Source organism: Equus przewalskii, chromosome 8 (assembly GCF_037783145.1).
Source record: "Equus przewalskii isolate Varuska chromosome 8, EquPr2, whole genome shotgun sequence".
Taxonomy (NCBI): Eukaryota; Metazoa; Chordata; class Mammalia; order Perissodactyla; family Equidae; genus Equus; species Equus przewalskii.
This window is the reverse complement of record NC_091838.1, coordinates 10,079,670-10,093,896: the sequence shown is the minus strand read 5'-3', so window position 1 is coordinate 10,093,896 and position 14,227 is coordinate 10,079,670. Positions and strand designations below refer to the sequence as shown.

The following is a 14,227-nucleotide window of genomic DNA, read 5'->3' as shown; positions in this document are numbered from 1 at the left end:
AATAAATAAAGATACTAACTCAAAGAGTAAGACAAACAACATTATCAGTGATCAGGAAAAGACTTCTCTTGAAAATAATACTATGGGTTATTACTAGAATTATTTTTAATGTACTTTTTACAGCTAATATGGCTTGCTGTGGGTTGCATTAGACCAAAAGTGACTCATGAATATTTTAAGGCCATATGTTTTGAGGACAGTCAATCAAATTTAGATAAAGCACTTGTTTGAAGTGGCATATTTAAGCCTTCAGTTACAAAGGCTTCTTTCAGCCTTATAATGACATCATGCTTTCCTTAGTGAAGCCAATTACGTCAGGGAATGAATATGAATCACTCTTAAGTTTATTAATCTATTACATTGCTGTTCATTGTCTGAATCATCAAAATATGATGATCAGGCTTTTAAGGAGCCTGATGTTTCGCTCTTCTTTGTTTTGCAATACTTTAAGAAATTCATATCATATATTACTTGTGAGTGACTACTATGAGTGGGAAAAGTAATTAAAGTCTTGTGACAGCAAACATATCTGTACCTGATAACAGAAACCCAATGGATTTAAGCAATTTAACAAAAGACTTAGCTTATTACTTTGTAGCAATAAATATGATGAAGAAAAGAATCAGATTATAGTTTCTAAAAGAAAACAGAAAAAATTTGTTTATATGTAATTAAATTGATTCATTAGCTATGTTATAATAACTAGCACACTAAGGAAATTATTGTTAAATACTTAAAAACAGAGGCATTCAATGTTACAGTATTGCATTGTTTAACCAAGGTGTCAGCTCCAATAATGTAGTTGACAATGAGTTAAAGACCTGGGACAAAGAAAGCTGACGGGATTGAAGGGGCAGAGATGGTAAAAAAGCAGAGAAGTAAGTACTTCAGTGGTGAAGCTGAGCTAGTGTTCTGGAACCAAGTCCAAAAGATTGGCAAGATGGGGGAAAGGGAAGAGAGAAAGTTTACAACCTAATATTAAAAGAAAATGCGCCTTGGAGATCGACATACATTGGTTCAAATCTTAATTCCACTGATTACTCACAGCATGACCTCAGAGTCATATCAGAGCCTGCTTTCTCATTTGCAAAATGGAGATAATAATGCTTGCCTCTTATTTCAGGTGTACCCACCATTAGGCCTTATCTTTGCACTGATCTCTCCCTTGCAGGAACTTACATTTTTGTAGATGAGAGAATGTGTACACAAGTAAGGAAGATAGAGTGTGATGCACGCAGTGTGTATGCAAGGTCCTCTAATGACAGAAAGACGGAAGCAATGAACTCAGCTTGGAAAGTGAGGGGAACCTGCCCTTGACACTTTACATACCATAATTGGTGATCCAAGGTAGGCACCTGTCTTAGTCAACTAGGGCTGCCATAACAAAATACCATAGACTGGGTGGCTTAAATGACAGAAATCTATTTTCTTATAGTTCTGGAGGCTGAGAGTCAGAGATCAGGGTGCCAGCATGGTCAGGTTCTGGTGAGAGCCCTCTTCCTGGCTTGCAGACTGCTGCCTTCTCCCTGGGTGCTCGCATGGTCTTTCCTCCGTGTGTGTGTGTGTGTGTGTGTGTGTGTGCTGAGAGAGAGAACTCTTTGGTGTCTCTTCTCTTCTTATAAGGCCACCAGTCCTATGAATCAGGACCCTAACCTTATGACCTCATTTAACCTTCATTACTCCTAAAATCCCTGTCTCCAAATATAGTCACAATGGGGGTTAGGGCTTTAACATATGAAATGGGGGGAGAGGACACAATCCAGTCCATAGCAGCTTCTAGTCAGTGGCAGGCACCAATACTATAAAGACTAAGGGACATGGACACAGAAGCCATAGAGAGTGGCTAGGCAAAAGGAATCAGAAGCTCAAGCAAGGAGTCTAGCCCACCAGTAATTCTTCACCAGAATTGAAATTCTTTATAATAAGGTAACTTTTTCCTCAGACTAGGAAATTTTGCATATTTCCAATTATTTTTAGGGCAAAAGACAATCTCTAAGTGTGGCTATCTGAGGCCTTGTGATGGAGCTCAAGAGGAGCACATGGCTGAAGAAATGATGCTGATATGGAAACAGACCATACAGAAATGGGAAGAACTACTGTCACATTCATCTTTGGGGCCTGATACACTACTGGATGCTCAATACACGTCCATGTAATTAACTTGATAGGAAAATCAAAATACATAAAGATGAACCTCTGTTTTTGGTCCAATAATGACAGAAAGTACCTTCTTTTCAGAAAAAGAAAATAAAATTTGATGTTTACTATTCCAGGAAAGGTGAGGTGTTTGTTAAAATATCTAAATGACATCCTACAGAAGCTCATAAATGTTGAACTCAATAAAGAGTGGCTGTAAATGGCGTGCTGTATTAGAAATTTCATTTCCACTTTCTCTCCTTTGTGCACAAGAGGACGGTGTTGTATAACCTTTCTTAAAGTTAGACTGGGGCCACATGACCAAAGGCTGGCCCATGGGATGTGGGCAGATGTGACACAAGCCACTTCCAAGCCTGACCCTTAAATATATCTTGTGTGGCCCTGACACTCTCTCCTCACTGCCGCGGGAGGGACCCTGACTTGGAGACCACCCGTTACACATTCTGAATCGTAAGACAGAGGCGGCTTACCTAACCTGAACTGGCTTTGCATGAATGCAAAGGAAATGTTTTATTGTGTTAAAGGCACTTAGATAACAAGTATAGGTTAGCTTATCCAGACTAATACATTACCCTTTCCATGTGTGAGGAAATTTGTTTTCTGTTCTGCTTAATTCTATTTTATTTTAGTTTTCAAAAATTCTAATCTCAACCTATTAAACTGTTTTAATGACCCCTAATGGGTCCTGATCTGTAGTTTGAAGAATGCTAGAGTTCAGATAAGGTAATGGAATGCCAGCCATTAAAACAGATGGATTGGATCCCATTCTTAGAGACTTTGAGGCTACGGTTCAGACTAATCACAATTAGGTGGTTCCATTGTCTTCTTTGGGAACTAAAATGCTACCCCAGTCTTCTCATCGATTGGTAACAACGGAAACCAACTCTAGAGACTTGTCTTTTTCAAAATGAGGCAAATATTATTAAAACATCATAAATATTAATGACACACTCCATAGAAAGGACAAAGGAAATGAGATACCAATTTTGAAATGATTGTGGTTTTTTTTCCTTCTTGATCTGTGATGGCTCAGACTGCCTTACTGGGTTTCATTTTCACACACTGTCTTCTTCAGTCTAGAGTTCCCAACCTCTCACTTCCTATCCACGACTTCCTGGAGCAGTCTGGCTGGGGCACATCCCCAGGACCTATCACCTGCCCAGCTGCTCTTCCTTCTTGAGGCTTGAATCCTCCAGGAAAACTGCAAAGCCATTTAGGTGTGGACTTTGTAACGAACTCAAATAGTTAAGCTCTAAGAAAGTCTGTTCACTGTCTAGACATGTGTCACTGTGTAGCAAAACCTTTCCTCCTGTGCTCATAGCACCCCCAACCATGAAACTATTTCACGAAACTTTGAAACTGCTCTCAAAGAGAAGAATGATGTCAGCGTAGCATCCTCCCTCCCTTTTGGTTGGTTTTGATTCTTTATTTATTTTTAAGTAATATATTGGTCAAGCAAGAGGGCATTGGGCTTAGAGACATCAGATCTATATCACTCCTGAAAAACTAGGAAATCTGGATACCCTCCTGTATCCCAGGTTTATATCTGACTCAGTCCCCCTTCTATCTGTGGGTTTAAATTATTTTAAATTCTAAGGAGTTTTTTTTTTTTTTGTCTGCTTTGTCTCTACTTGAACTATCAAGAAGGTTGGGATGACAAGGAGCCAGTTAAGCTTTCTGTTGATAAGAACTTTTATTTTTAAAATTTTTTCATTACAGTATCTTAATATTTTAACATAACATATTAGGAGTAAAGTTAAAACAGATTCCAATCTAACTTCTTTACAGGTTAAAATCTTCTGATGTTACTTAGTTGGGAGGAAAAATGATTGGTAAATGTTTCGCCAACATAGTTAAAAGCAAGTGGTCATGCTTTTATGTGGATTCTATATTCTGTGGATTTGCAGAACAGGAGGAGAAATGTTCTTGCAGTAAGAAAGTATATAGAAATCACAAAGTGCTAGGTAACAAGCAAAGGTACAAATAATTAATACTCAACCATGATGTTGTCATTTACAACAAGGCAGGGTCTACTAAGAACAGAATTGGTACACTTATGTCAGCCATTTAAAGACAGAAAAACAGACAGAAATCATGGTAAAATTTAAAGTGCCATTCCTAGGGGACTTTTTCTAGTTTAATAAATTAATCCCTACTAGTAGTTCCTATCTTGATTATGAAGCATGATTATTGTTTAAGGCCACTGATAACTGGCATGAACTAGAAACAAAGATAATTAGGTTATCATAGCCATGATGGGGGCTCACATTCGGGAAGAAGTAGGAAGCACCGGAGTTCTAAATGAGCGGGAATCCTCTGAAGTATACATCTATGGGAGTCGATGGTGTTCCCATTGTGGAGAGCAAACAGGACAGAATCAAAAGACTCTTGAATGCCATGCCATATGAATTAGATATTTTCCCTTTTACATACAAGGAAAACCATCAAAGAGGCTTTAAAGCATTGCAGAGGCCCAGTTATCTTGAAATTTAGATAGCAAACCTCATTGTAAAAGATGGATTGGATGGCTGGACTGGAGACAAAGAAGTCAGAGATGACAATCGAAACTCAGACAGGAAAGTGGAAATGGAGAGTAGTGAGTAGAAAGGACATGCAAGACAGTGCAGATGTAGAACTACCAGGCCCAGGGGACGACCTCAGTGGGAGAGCGAAGGAGAAGCAGAAATGAAGATGTGATCCCAAGTTTCCTTCATGGCGACTGGATAGATGGTAACGCGATTTACAAAATGTGGTAAAGAAGTGGGTTTGGAGATAACGATAATCAGTTCAGTTTTGAACCTAATGCATTAAATTTTCAAGTCAGACCCAATTTATGATAGTCTTTGAAAACCAGGTCAAAGAGTTCAATTTTGCAGTAATTAGACAAGAGGTATTGAAGAACTAAATTGTGGAATAATAAAGATGGTGTTAAAATATAATTCATTGCATATCCATATGTAACTTTTAAGAAGAAAAAGTAGATTCAGAAAAATCCATCTTTGAGAAGCTAGTGATGTAGGCACAGTGATAGCTACAGAAAAATTTAGGAAGGGGCCACAGAGGGGAGATTTGACGTCATGTCATGTAAGGAGCACAGATCCCTCTAACCTACATAACGTCTGTGTCTGAATAAGAAGAAGGCGACTTCTCCAGATAAACTACGTCCTATGGGTGGAAAGGTTGGTAAGTGGACCTGATGAGATGACTTCGTAAAAATTATATAAGACATCTCCCTCCTATGGGTGGCTACTGTAGCCTGTGGAGAGTGGCCTGCATTCCGGCTCCCATCCACTCCTTTGACCCAGCTTCCATTTGCAGTGTGGCTGTTGGTCCTGGAGGGAGAGTATACACAGCCCCATAGGCATTTGACCAGACGAGAAAAACCTAAGACAGCCATGTTTCGTTTGTACTTTAAGTGGATAAAGGATTCTCTGGGGGAAGGAAGATTAGACTTTTCCTGTGGCTTTACAGGGCAGAATTATGACCAACAGACAACTATTTTGAAACGGCAGGTAAACGTTTTAAGTAAATAAAACTGCTCAAAAGTATGACTGACTTTCTCAGGAGACAATAAATTCAGTCATTGGAAGTGGTAAAATGGAGTCTGCATACCTAATTGATAAAGATTTTGTAAAGGAATTCTTCAAAAAATTCTTTCAAGCCTGTAATTTGATGGTCACTTACCAAATGAGTGCTGTGGCTAGTAAATCTCTGACCACAGCAGAGCTGATCATGGCTGGAGTTGAAGAGGCTGAACTTGGTTTGGTTCCTGTAAGAGGAATGTTTCCTGAAATACAAAGATTTGGGGAAAAAAATAGAAGACCCCCCCAAATCCTTAAGATTTAATATTTGCATAGCTGTATAATGTTTGCTATAGTTGACTATCATTTTACTGTAGGTACTAGATCAACTTTGGGCTAAAAGTCCTACTTGAATTAATTATTCTAGTAGTAGTGGTTGTAGATGAAATCCTGACTTGTCTTTGGCTAGATTCTATGTCTGCATTCCCCAGATTTTCTAATGTACATAATTGGCTGGCTAGTGTTTGTTTTGTGCTTCTGAATTCAATTGCTTTGATTTGATACACTTTATATCTAGGACATCAATTTTATTTCAAAAGGAGGGTCTTCAGTATGACCTGACTTTGTAAACAAAGGTCCAGGTATGAAGTATCTATATTTCACTGAAATAAGAAAGTAAGAACAATAAATATCAAAGATCTTGTTTTCATTTAATATTAAATTAATTGGCCAACTATTTTAAAGAAAATAACCTTTTTTGGGAAAAAAATGTAAGTTGATAAAAATCAAAGTTTTTTCAAATACTTCAGCATGTAGAAATAAATACTTCAGAATGTAGAAATAAAATGCAAAAAAGAAAACAGCTCACTAAGAAGGACAAAGAGGAACCTGAGCCAGCAGGTTAGTTACACAGCTAATGTTGCTTCTCTCCCTTGAAAGGATAAATAGGAGGGCAGGAAGATAGAAATCTGGTTTCCTGGTTCAGAAGGTTGCTGCACATCTCGGAACACGCTCTACCTTCCAACTCATGGTCCTCATTGGAGACCGGAAACAGGCTCAACAGATCTGTGTCTAGGAGTCAATGTTTTTAACAAAGTAGAACAATGGGTGTAGCAATTATGTATACCAAAACCTATTCCTAATGACAGCAGTGTAATCCAAATGATAAGAAATAGAGGAAAATAGACATTCAAAAGATCAGTGGCATAGTAAACCCATGAACTCAGTGAAACACAAACACCTCATCATTTGAAAAAATAGATTTGCATTTCATTTATGGGAAATCCATTCATCAATATTCATTCATAGAATGCCTTCCGTGCGACAGGCATTTAAGATGTAAACAGCAGCGGTGGCAGCAACAACCACCCAATCCCTTTTTTCCCATCAATCATTGTCGTCGGCTTGATCCAACAAGCTAATTAACTAACAAACTAAAACAATATCTCAATTCAAGTAGCTTTATTGAGTGATTAGAAATGTGCATTTTTATGGTACACCAACTATTACTGAAATTTAGGATGCTATCATTGTTACTTAATTAAAAGTACTTTATGTCAACATGAAGAGGAAAAATCAAAATAATATTTACTCTGCCTAACGTGGCAATCTTTCATAGTTTATTGACATTTGGCATGAGTATAGGCTAAAAGCAGATTCAGTATTGTAAGGTATTACTGTATTCGTTATCTATTACTGTGTAACAAATTTCCACTTGAAGATGGGGCCTTGTTTGCCAGTTCCTAGAGGAGCAAACGCTTGAGGTATCCAAACGGTGCTGACTCATTAGTTATTCATCACATCAGATCATTGCTATGTTTTCCAGAAAGCCTCTTTCTCCACTCTGGTCAAATTTTGTCCCTCGGGCCCCAGAGTAACATTGCTTCCGCCTGTGTCTAAAGCAATCTTCATTAGAACATTTCCTTTGTCTTCCACGGGCAGTCCCTCCATCAGAGACAGAATGAGTTGGTTAATTTTATGTGTCCACTTGGCTGGTACCACAGGGTACCCAGATATTTGGTCAAACGTTATCCTGTGTTTCTGTGAGGGTGTTTTGGCTGAGATTAACATTTAACTTGGTGGACTTCGAGGAAAGCAGACTGCTCTCCCTAATGTGGGTGGGTCTCATCTGATCAGTTGAAGGCCTGAATAGAGCAAAAAGAGCAGCCTCCCAGGAGCAACAGAGAATTCTCCAGCTTTCTGGCCTTCAGACTGGAACTGCAGCATTGGCTCTCCTGGGTCTCTAGCCTCCTGGCTTACTCTGCAGGTTTTGGATTTTCCAGCCTCTACAATCATGCAAGCCAATTCCATTTTATAATAAATCTCTTTCTGTCTGTATACACATACAAATCCTATTGGTTCTATTTCTCTGGAGAATCTTGACTAACGCACAGGGTCATACTTATTCCACGAGGTGAGCAGGACATATAGCAAGACACTATGCCATTTTCTCCATCATCTCTGTCTTGGCCCCAGGGCATAAATTCTCCCCGTCTCTTTAGGCCCCAGTCAAAACATCTCAAGCGAGTCAACATACACTTCCCTAAGGTTTATTCCAGTGATTCCTCGAATATATATATTCATGAATCCTAGGAGTACACACAACCTTGTGATGTACATACTTGCACATCAATCATTGTCCCCCATTTCGGACTGCTTCCTGTGATAGATTCCAAGAAGCGGAATTCTTGGGTCAAAAGCTATGAGTTATTCAAGGTTCTTCACTCATACTGGCAAGCTGCTTTCCTCAAATATATTGTTACTGGACCCTCACCAATAATGAATATTCACATTCATATAGTGCCGTGTTATTCTAATTAGCAGTTCTTTGATTGATGGCCAAGTCGAACATAGTTTTATAAGTTTATTAGCCATTATTATTTGCTTCTCTGAGAACCGTCTTCTCATGTCTTTTTACTCATTCTTTTTTGGGAGAAGGGTGGGGATTAAGGACAATAACCCTTTATCTTTCATATAATTTGAAAATAATTTTCTGATTTTGTTGCTTGAGGTTTTTTTTATGAAAGAAATATATATTTAGTGTAGAAAATTTGCAAAAATGCAGAAAATCACATAGAAGAAATAAAAACTACTCAAATTTCCCAGAGATGGCTGTTATGAACATTTTGCTACAAATTCCTCTGGTCCTTTGTTGTGGACACATGTAAATATAGACACACAAATTCTCTGTTTTTAGGAAAATATAATAATATTGCACATTCTGTTTATAATATTTTCAATTTTTATTTTAGAATATTTAATGAAAATCTTATCATGTTATTAAATATTCTTTTACAGTATGATTTATTTAACCTATTTCCTGTTGGAGATTTTTGGTTGTTGCTAATTTTTACCACAGTAAATAGGGATGAACATCTCTGCATATATCAGTAGTATTAAATTATAGAATTATAATTTCTTGTGAAAACGGAGGCATATTTTAAAGTTTTAGATAAATATAACCAATCTATTATCCAAACAATTTATACATCTACAGTAATATAAGAAGATGCTGATATCTCTATACTCCCAACAATATTTGGTATGATTATTAAAAACAGCACCACCAGAGAATAACCTTGATAATACGTAGGTTCAAATGAGCATCTTTGATGTTTTACCTTTCCCTTGACATCCATTCAATTAATAATTGTTGAGTACCACCATGGGCCAGACACGATGCTGAGTTCTGAGAAAACAGTAATATCCTCCCTCTCTTCCTGAATCATCATCTCCATTTCTTGGGTCAAAAGAAATCCTTGACATAGACTTTTCATCTCAAGTAACCAAGTGTCTCAAGAATACATTGCATCTTCCCTATTTCTCAATTATAGTTTTAGCTACCCAAGTGGGATATTCTAACCCACATCTGCTGTATTATGGCCAATACTCTAAAGGGTAGTTCCATCTGAGTAACCCTTTTTTTCTGATATAGTTCTGATTTTTGGTGAGATTAATGTAATGCAGAGGGTGTGGACAACCTAGCTGAACAATGAGCTCTGAAAGAAATTGTGAATTAAAATTGAAAGGTAGTTTGGTATTGTACAAAGAGGGTGGATTTTGAGTCGGAAAGATCTTAGGTCACGTCTCACTTGTACTGTGACCTTGGGTAAATTACTTAGTTGCCTCTTTTGTGAGGTGTGGCCTATGTAACATTTTTCTCAATGAATAAAAAAATTCTAGAAGAGTACTGACCACTGAGTAGAGCTAAGAACTTCTGGGTTGTTTCACCCAAATTTTGTTCGTTACTCGATCTGTCTCCTTCCACCAAGCTCCTCTCGTTTTGCTGCCCTGTGTCTTCCGAGGCATCCTTAACCCTCCCTGCTGGCCCTGGAAAACGTGAGTCCCACTTGAGATTACCCACCTGCGCATTCTTCTCTAAATGATGCCTTGTGTTATGAACTTGTCCTCACCCTGCTCATGTACAAACTCTTGCACTGACTGGACGCTATTTTCTACAGTGACAACTAGCTTTCAGGAAAACTGTGAGCTCCTTCTGGGCAGAAAACATGTCCTGTTTTCATCTGTCTTTTCATCCTCGGTCCTCACCTAGCACAGTGTCTGGCACCTTCTAGGTCCTTGATGACGATCTATTGAATGACTACTCATCTGAACTTGGGTGTTAAGGGCTCATGTGTTAAATCTCAAGAGTATTTTTTTTTTCTCTCGTTTCAATGTCCTTCTCTTGTTTCACCTGAAGATGTCTTATACACCTATCAAAACTGAACCCAAATGTCACCTTTCCTGGGAAGACTTCTATAGGTCCCTGATGGAATAAATCACTTGTTTCTCTATACTCTCCAAGCCCTTTGTCTATTTACTTTCATCATCTTCTACTTTGGTAGACTCTGGCGTCTAATGTATCTTTGGATTCTTAGTGTTCAATATCCTGAAGAAAGTGTTCAATAATCATCTGTCTGAATTGAACAGAGAGGGAGGCTATGTTTAATCATTCCTGTGACTTCAAATTTCACTTTGTATAAAGAAGCCGGTTTAAACGTACTTGAAGGACAGTAAGTAAAAAGAGACAACATACAATAACGGGGGTGCAGGGAATGAGGAGATAGAGTAGGTTTGGATTGGTGGCTCCACAGTTAATGGATGTATATCTAGGGGCCAACTTTCCCCTCTCTCTGGCCACCGCTAGTCTCTGCATGGGGCCAGCAAGAAAGCCACTAGAGGTGCAGCACATTCCATGTGATTTAGCATATTAGAGATAATGCCCTGCCCCTAGAGACATATCCTTGGACATGCCCTTAGACATCATCCATCAATGATGGAATTCCAGGCACCACAGCAGACGCATGGGCAGATATTCATACTTCGCAAAACACTTGGAGGCCTCTGCATAGGAATGGTCCTGCTGAGACAAGTCCATGGGCCTTCCTTATGTAACTCATTAAAGGAAATATGTGGGTAACCAGAGCTGCAGTGGAGGGCAGAGGGGTAAATAAGGACCAGCTTCAGAATCTAATTGGTTATCTTGAAAATCTGTCACTTCACCCTTGCAATACCTCATAACTTTGTATTATTAGTAAATTTAATTATCATGCTTTTGATTCAACATCTCAATCCACAGATTGAGGTGTTTTTTAAAAGACTGGGCTTTAATTTCCTAAGGCTTTTAGGAGACATTTAACCTTTTCCTTGTAAGCATTTCTGAGAAATTTTCATTTATCCTATCTGGCCTTCAACCATCACTGAATCTGCAGGCATTTCTTCCCTCTTAACTCCACATTTTATACTTGAATGCCCGTTTTCCATTTGTCAACTTTGAAACACTAGACAAAACTAAACTCAAACATTGGTGGAGGTAATTTTCCCAAAGATCACTCTCAGGAGTTCTATTGCTGGTAGAAAGGTGAACATTTGCTCAGTTTTCCACAGGCCCCTACACTCCTCCATCAGTGTGGGGTCGAAAAGCATGAAAGCAAACATTATTGAGGAAAAAAGATTTAGATGTCGAAAAATTTTGCTTCTCTTAATATTTCTAATTTGATTTCAAGAAAAGGAGCCAATGTTATTGTTTTCAGACATCAAGTAACCAGTGGGTTTTGAATTTTCTACCAGTTATCCATCCATGTGTGGAATCAACATATGCAGGGAAGAATAGGAGACCGATTACTTAATTTTTTAAAACAAAACTGTTGAGACAGCAAAGGATATTCAATTCTATTAAAGAGACTAAGCAAAGACCTTAAAAAAAATCCTTACCTTCCTGGCATTGGGATTGTGTGATATGGTTCCACAATTCAGGGAGATTGGAAATTACAGAACATCTGCAATGAAATTGGTTTTCTGTGGAAAACTGATGAATCACTTACTGCCAATGACTAGAAGGAAAAGCACTTGTTTATGCCCTTATGTAATGAATTTTTATGAGGTGAAGTTTGCTGTTTATAAAAAATACACTTTAAGCTGCTGTAGATGTAAAATAATAGAATTCAGAATTCAGAGCAATGCATTACTGCAAAGACAGTCACTAGCAGAATATTATCTGCTTACAAAACACCAAAACAGGGCTATTACTTCTATAATGGAATTAAAAAAAAAAATCTCATCTACCCAGTTGGATTCTGGAAGAAAAAGTATTTAAAGAGACATAGCTGAAATTGACAGCTCCAAAATTGCATGTATTTTCAAGGAAAAGTTATTAATTCTCTTATTGTGCTCCTGAATTCCAACTGTGTTCTCCCTCAAAGCAAGAAAGCCACAGAACATTTTAAATTAAAAATGGCACTCCTAAGATATACTACAAAGACGAACTCGGGCCGCTGCCTCTCTACGATGTTACAGAAATGCATGTAGAAATCTTCCCACACTAACCCCATCGGTTGGTCTGCTCAACATTTGTGAGGGGCTTCACGATCAAACCCAAACTCTCTTGCCTTCTTCAAACATATACTGAGCATCTGTATCATACCAGTCACTATTTTTGGCCCTAGTGTCACAAAAAAATGAGAAAGCTACAGCCTCTGTCCTTGCCGAGCTCAGTCTGCTTTGCTGTTGGAGAAAGAGGGTCATCCAAATGAAACTGAAGAATATTCTAGTAGGTTTGAAACAGGGCACTAGGAAATACTGCAAGCACTATTGGATGGGGACCCTTGCCATCAAAGAACTTATCTGCCCTTTGTGTTTGGTCTGGAGCTAAGCATTTCTAAAGGAATTAACCATAATTTCCATTCATGGAAAACAACTGCAGTATTTTGCAATTTTGTTGATTAAAAAGGTACGCTTACAAATTGATGTGGATTTACAAGAACAGATGCTGTCAGGAGAGGATGCTATTTCCTGAGTCCTTCGTGAGGTGTGTTTGCCAGGGGACCCTCCTGGACACCTCGCAGAGCTACGGTAAGGCCTCTGGCTCTGCTAATTCATAACTGTGACTATTTAGATAAACTCTCAGCTGAAGTTCAAGTTTGCATCACGTCTTATTGGCAACCACACCATAAAAATGCCTCACAAATGTCAGCATTTTTGTGTCCATGTCTAGAAGGAATACAAAATCCTGGGTCAGACCCTGTGTCTCGATTCTCAGTTGAGGAAATACGGTCATTTTACAGGCTTAGGAGAATTCATGATATATTCGTGTCAATTATTTTGATCTGGTGTACTAGTTCTAGACATCTTAAAGCAATGAAACTACATTCATTTACAAATACTGTCCATTTATTTACAAACACCACACAAATACTTTGGAAAAGGGAATGGGAACTTTTTACCTTTTTGGTGCCTTCATACTTCTAAGTGGTTAAAAATATGTATATACTATATGGAGTCAGAGATTTAATATGTAATTTAAAATGTATGAAATAATTCAGACTTTTTCAACAGTCGCTTTGCTATAATTAAAGGCAGGATTAATTTATTGTAATGCAAAAATGGGTACTCTGAGGCTTTTAGGATCTTATGTCTCCTAGATTCACATATTTAAAAGACTTGTTTACTAGCTCTACAGATGTTTTACCTTTGAATTGAAGCAAAATTGGCCATGAGATTTTAAAGAAAAAATAAAAATAACTTGTGTTGGTCTAATTAAAAAGTATTACATATTAATTGTAGAAAATTTGGGACATAAAGAATAATACAAAGAAGAAAATAAAATTGAATTACCTGGACATGTACGTAAGATATATATGTACCTGTTTATCTCATAGTTGAGATCATATTCTACTTAATTTAATATTCTACTTTCATTATAGTTTTATATTTTGTTGCAATTGTATTTTTAATTTCTCTTTCTGCTACTTCATTGTTAGTGTATAAAAACACAACTGACTTTTGTATGTTGATTTTGTATCCTGCAACTTGACTGTATTCATTTATTATTTCTAAAAGCTTTTTGGTGGATTCTTTAGGGTTTTCTATATATAAAATCATGTCATCTGCAAATAGAGACAGTTTCACTTCTTTCTTTCCAATTTGGATCTCTTTATTTCTTTTTCTTGCCTGATTGCTCTGGCTAAGACTTCTAATACTGTAAGACTGGTGAAAGTGGGCATCCTTGTCTGGTTCCCGTCCTTAGAAGGATAGCTTTCAGTTTTTCTCCA

The 14,227-nt window shown here is 37.8% G+C and overlaps 1 long non-coding RNA gene across 1 annotated transcript in view; it reads right to left on the bottom strand.

The window, feature by feature from the left end:
- LOC139085023 (uncharacterized) overlaps positions 1-14,227 on the bottom strand; it is a 32,200-nt gene that overhangs the window by 11,467 nt on the left and 6,506 nt on the right. The window contains exon 3 of the long non-coding RNA XR_011542992.1: positions 5,842-5,944. This is a non-coding gene — a long non-coding RNA (uncharacterized lncRNA). The remainder of the gene's footprint in view (positions 1-5,841; positions 5,945-14,227) is intronic.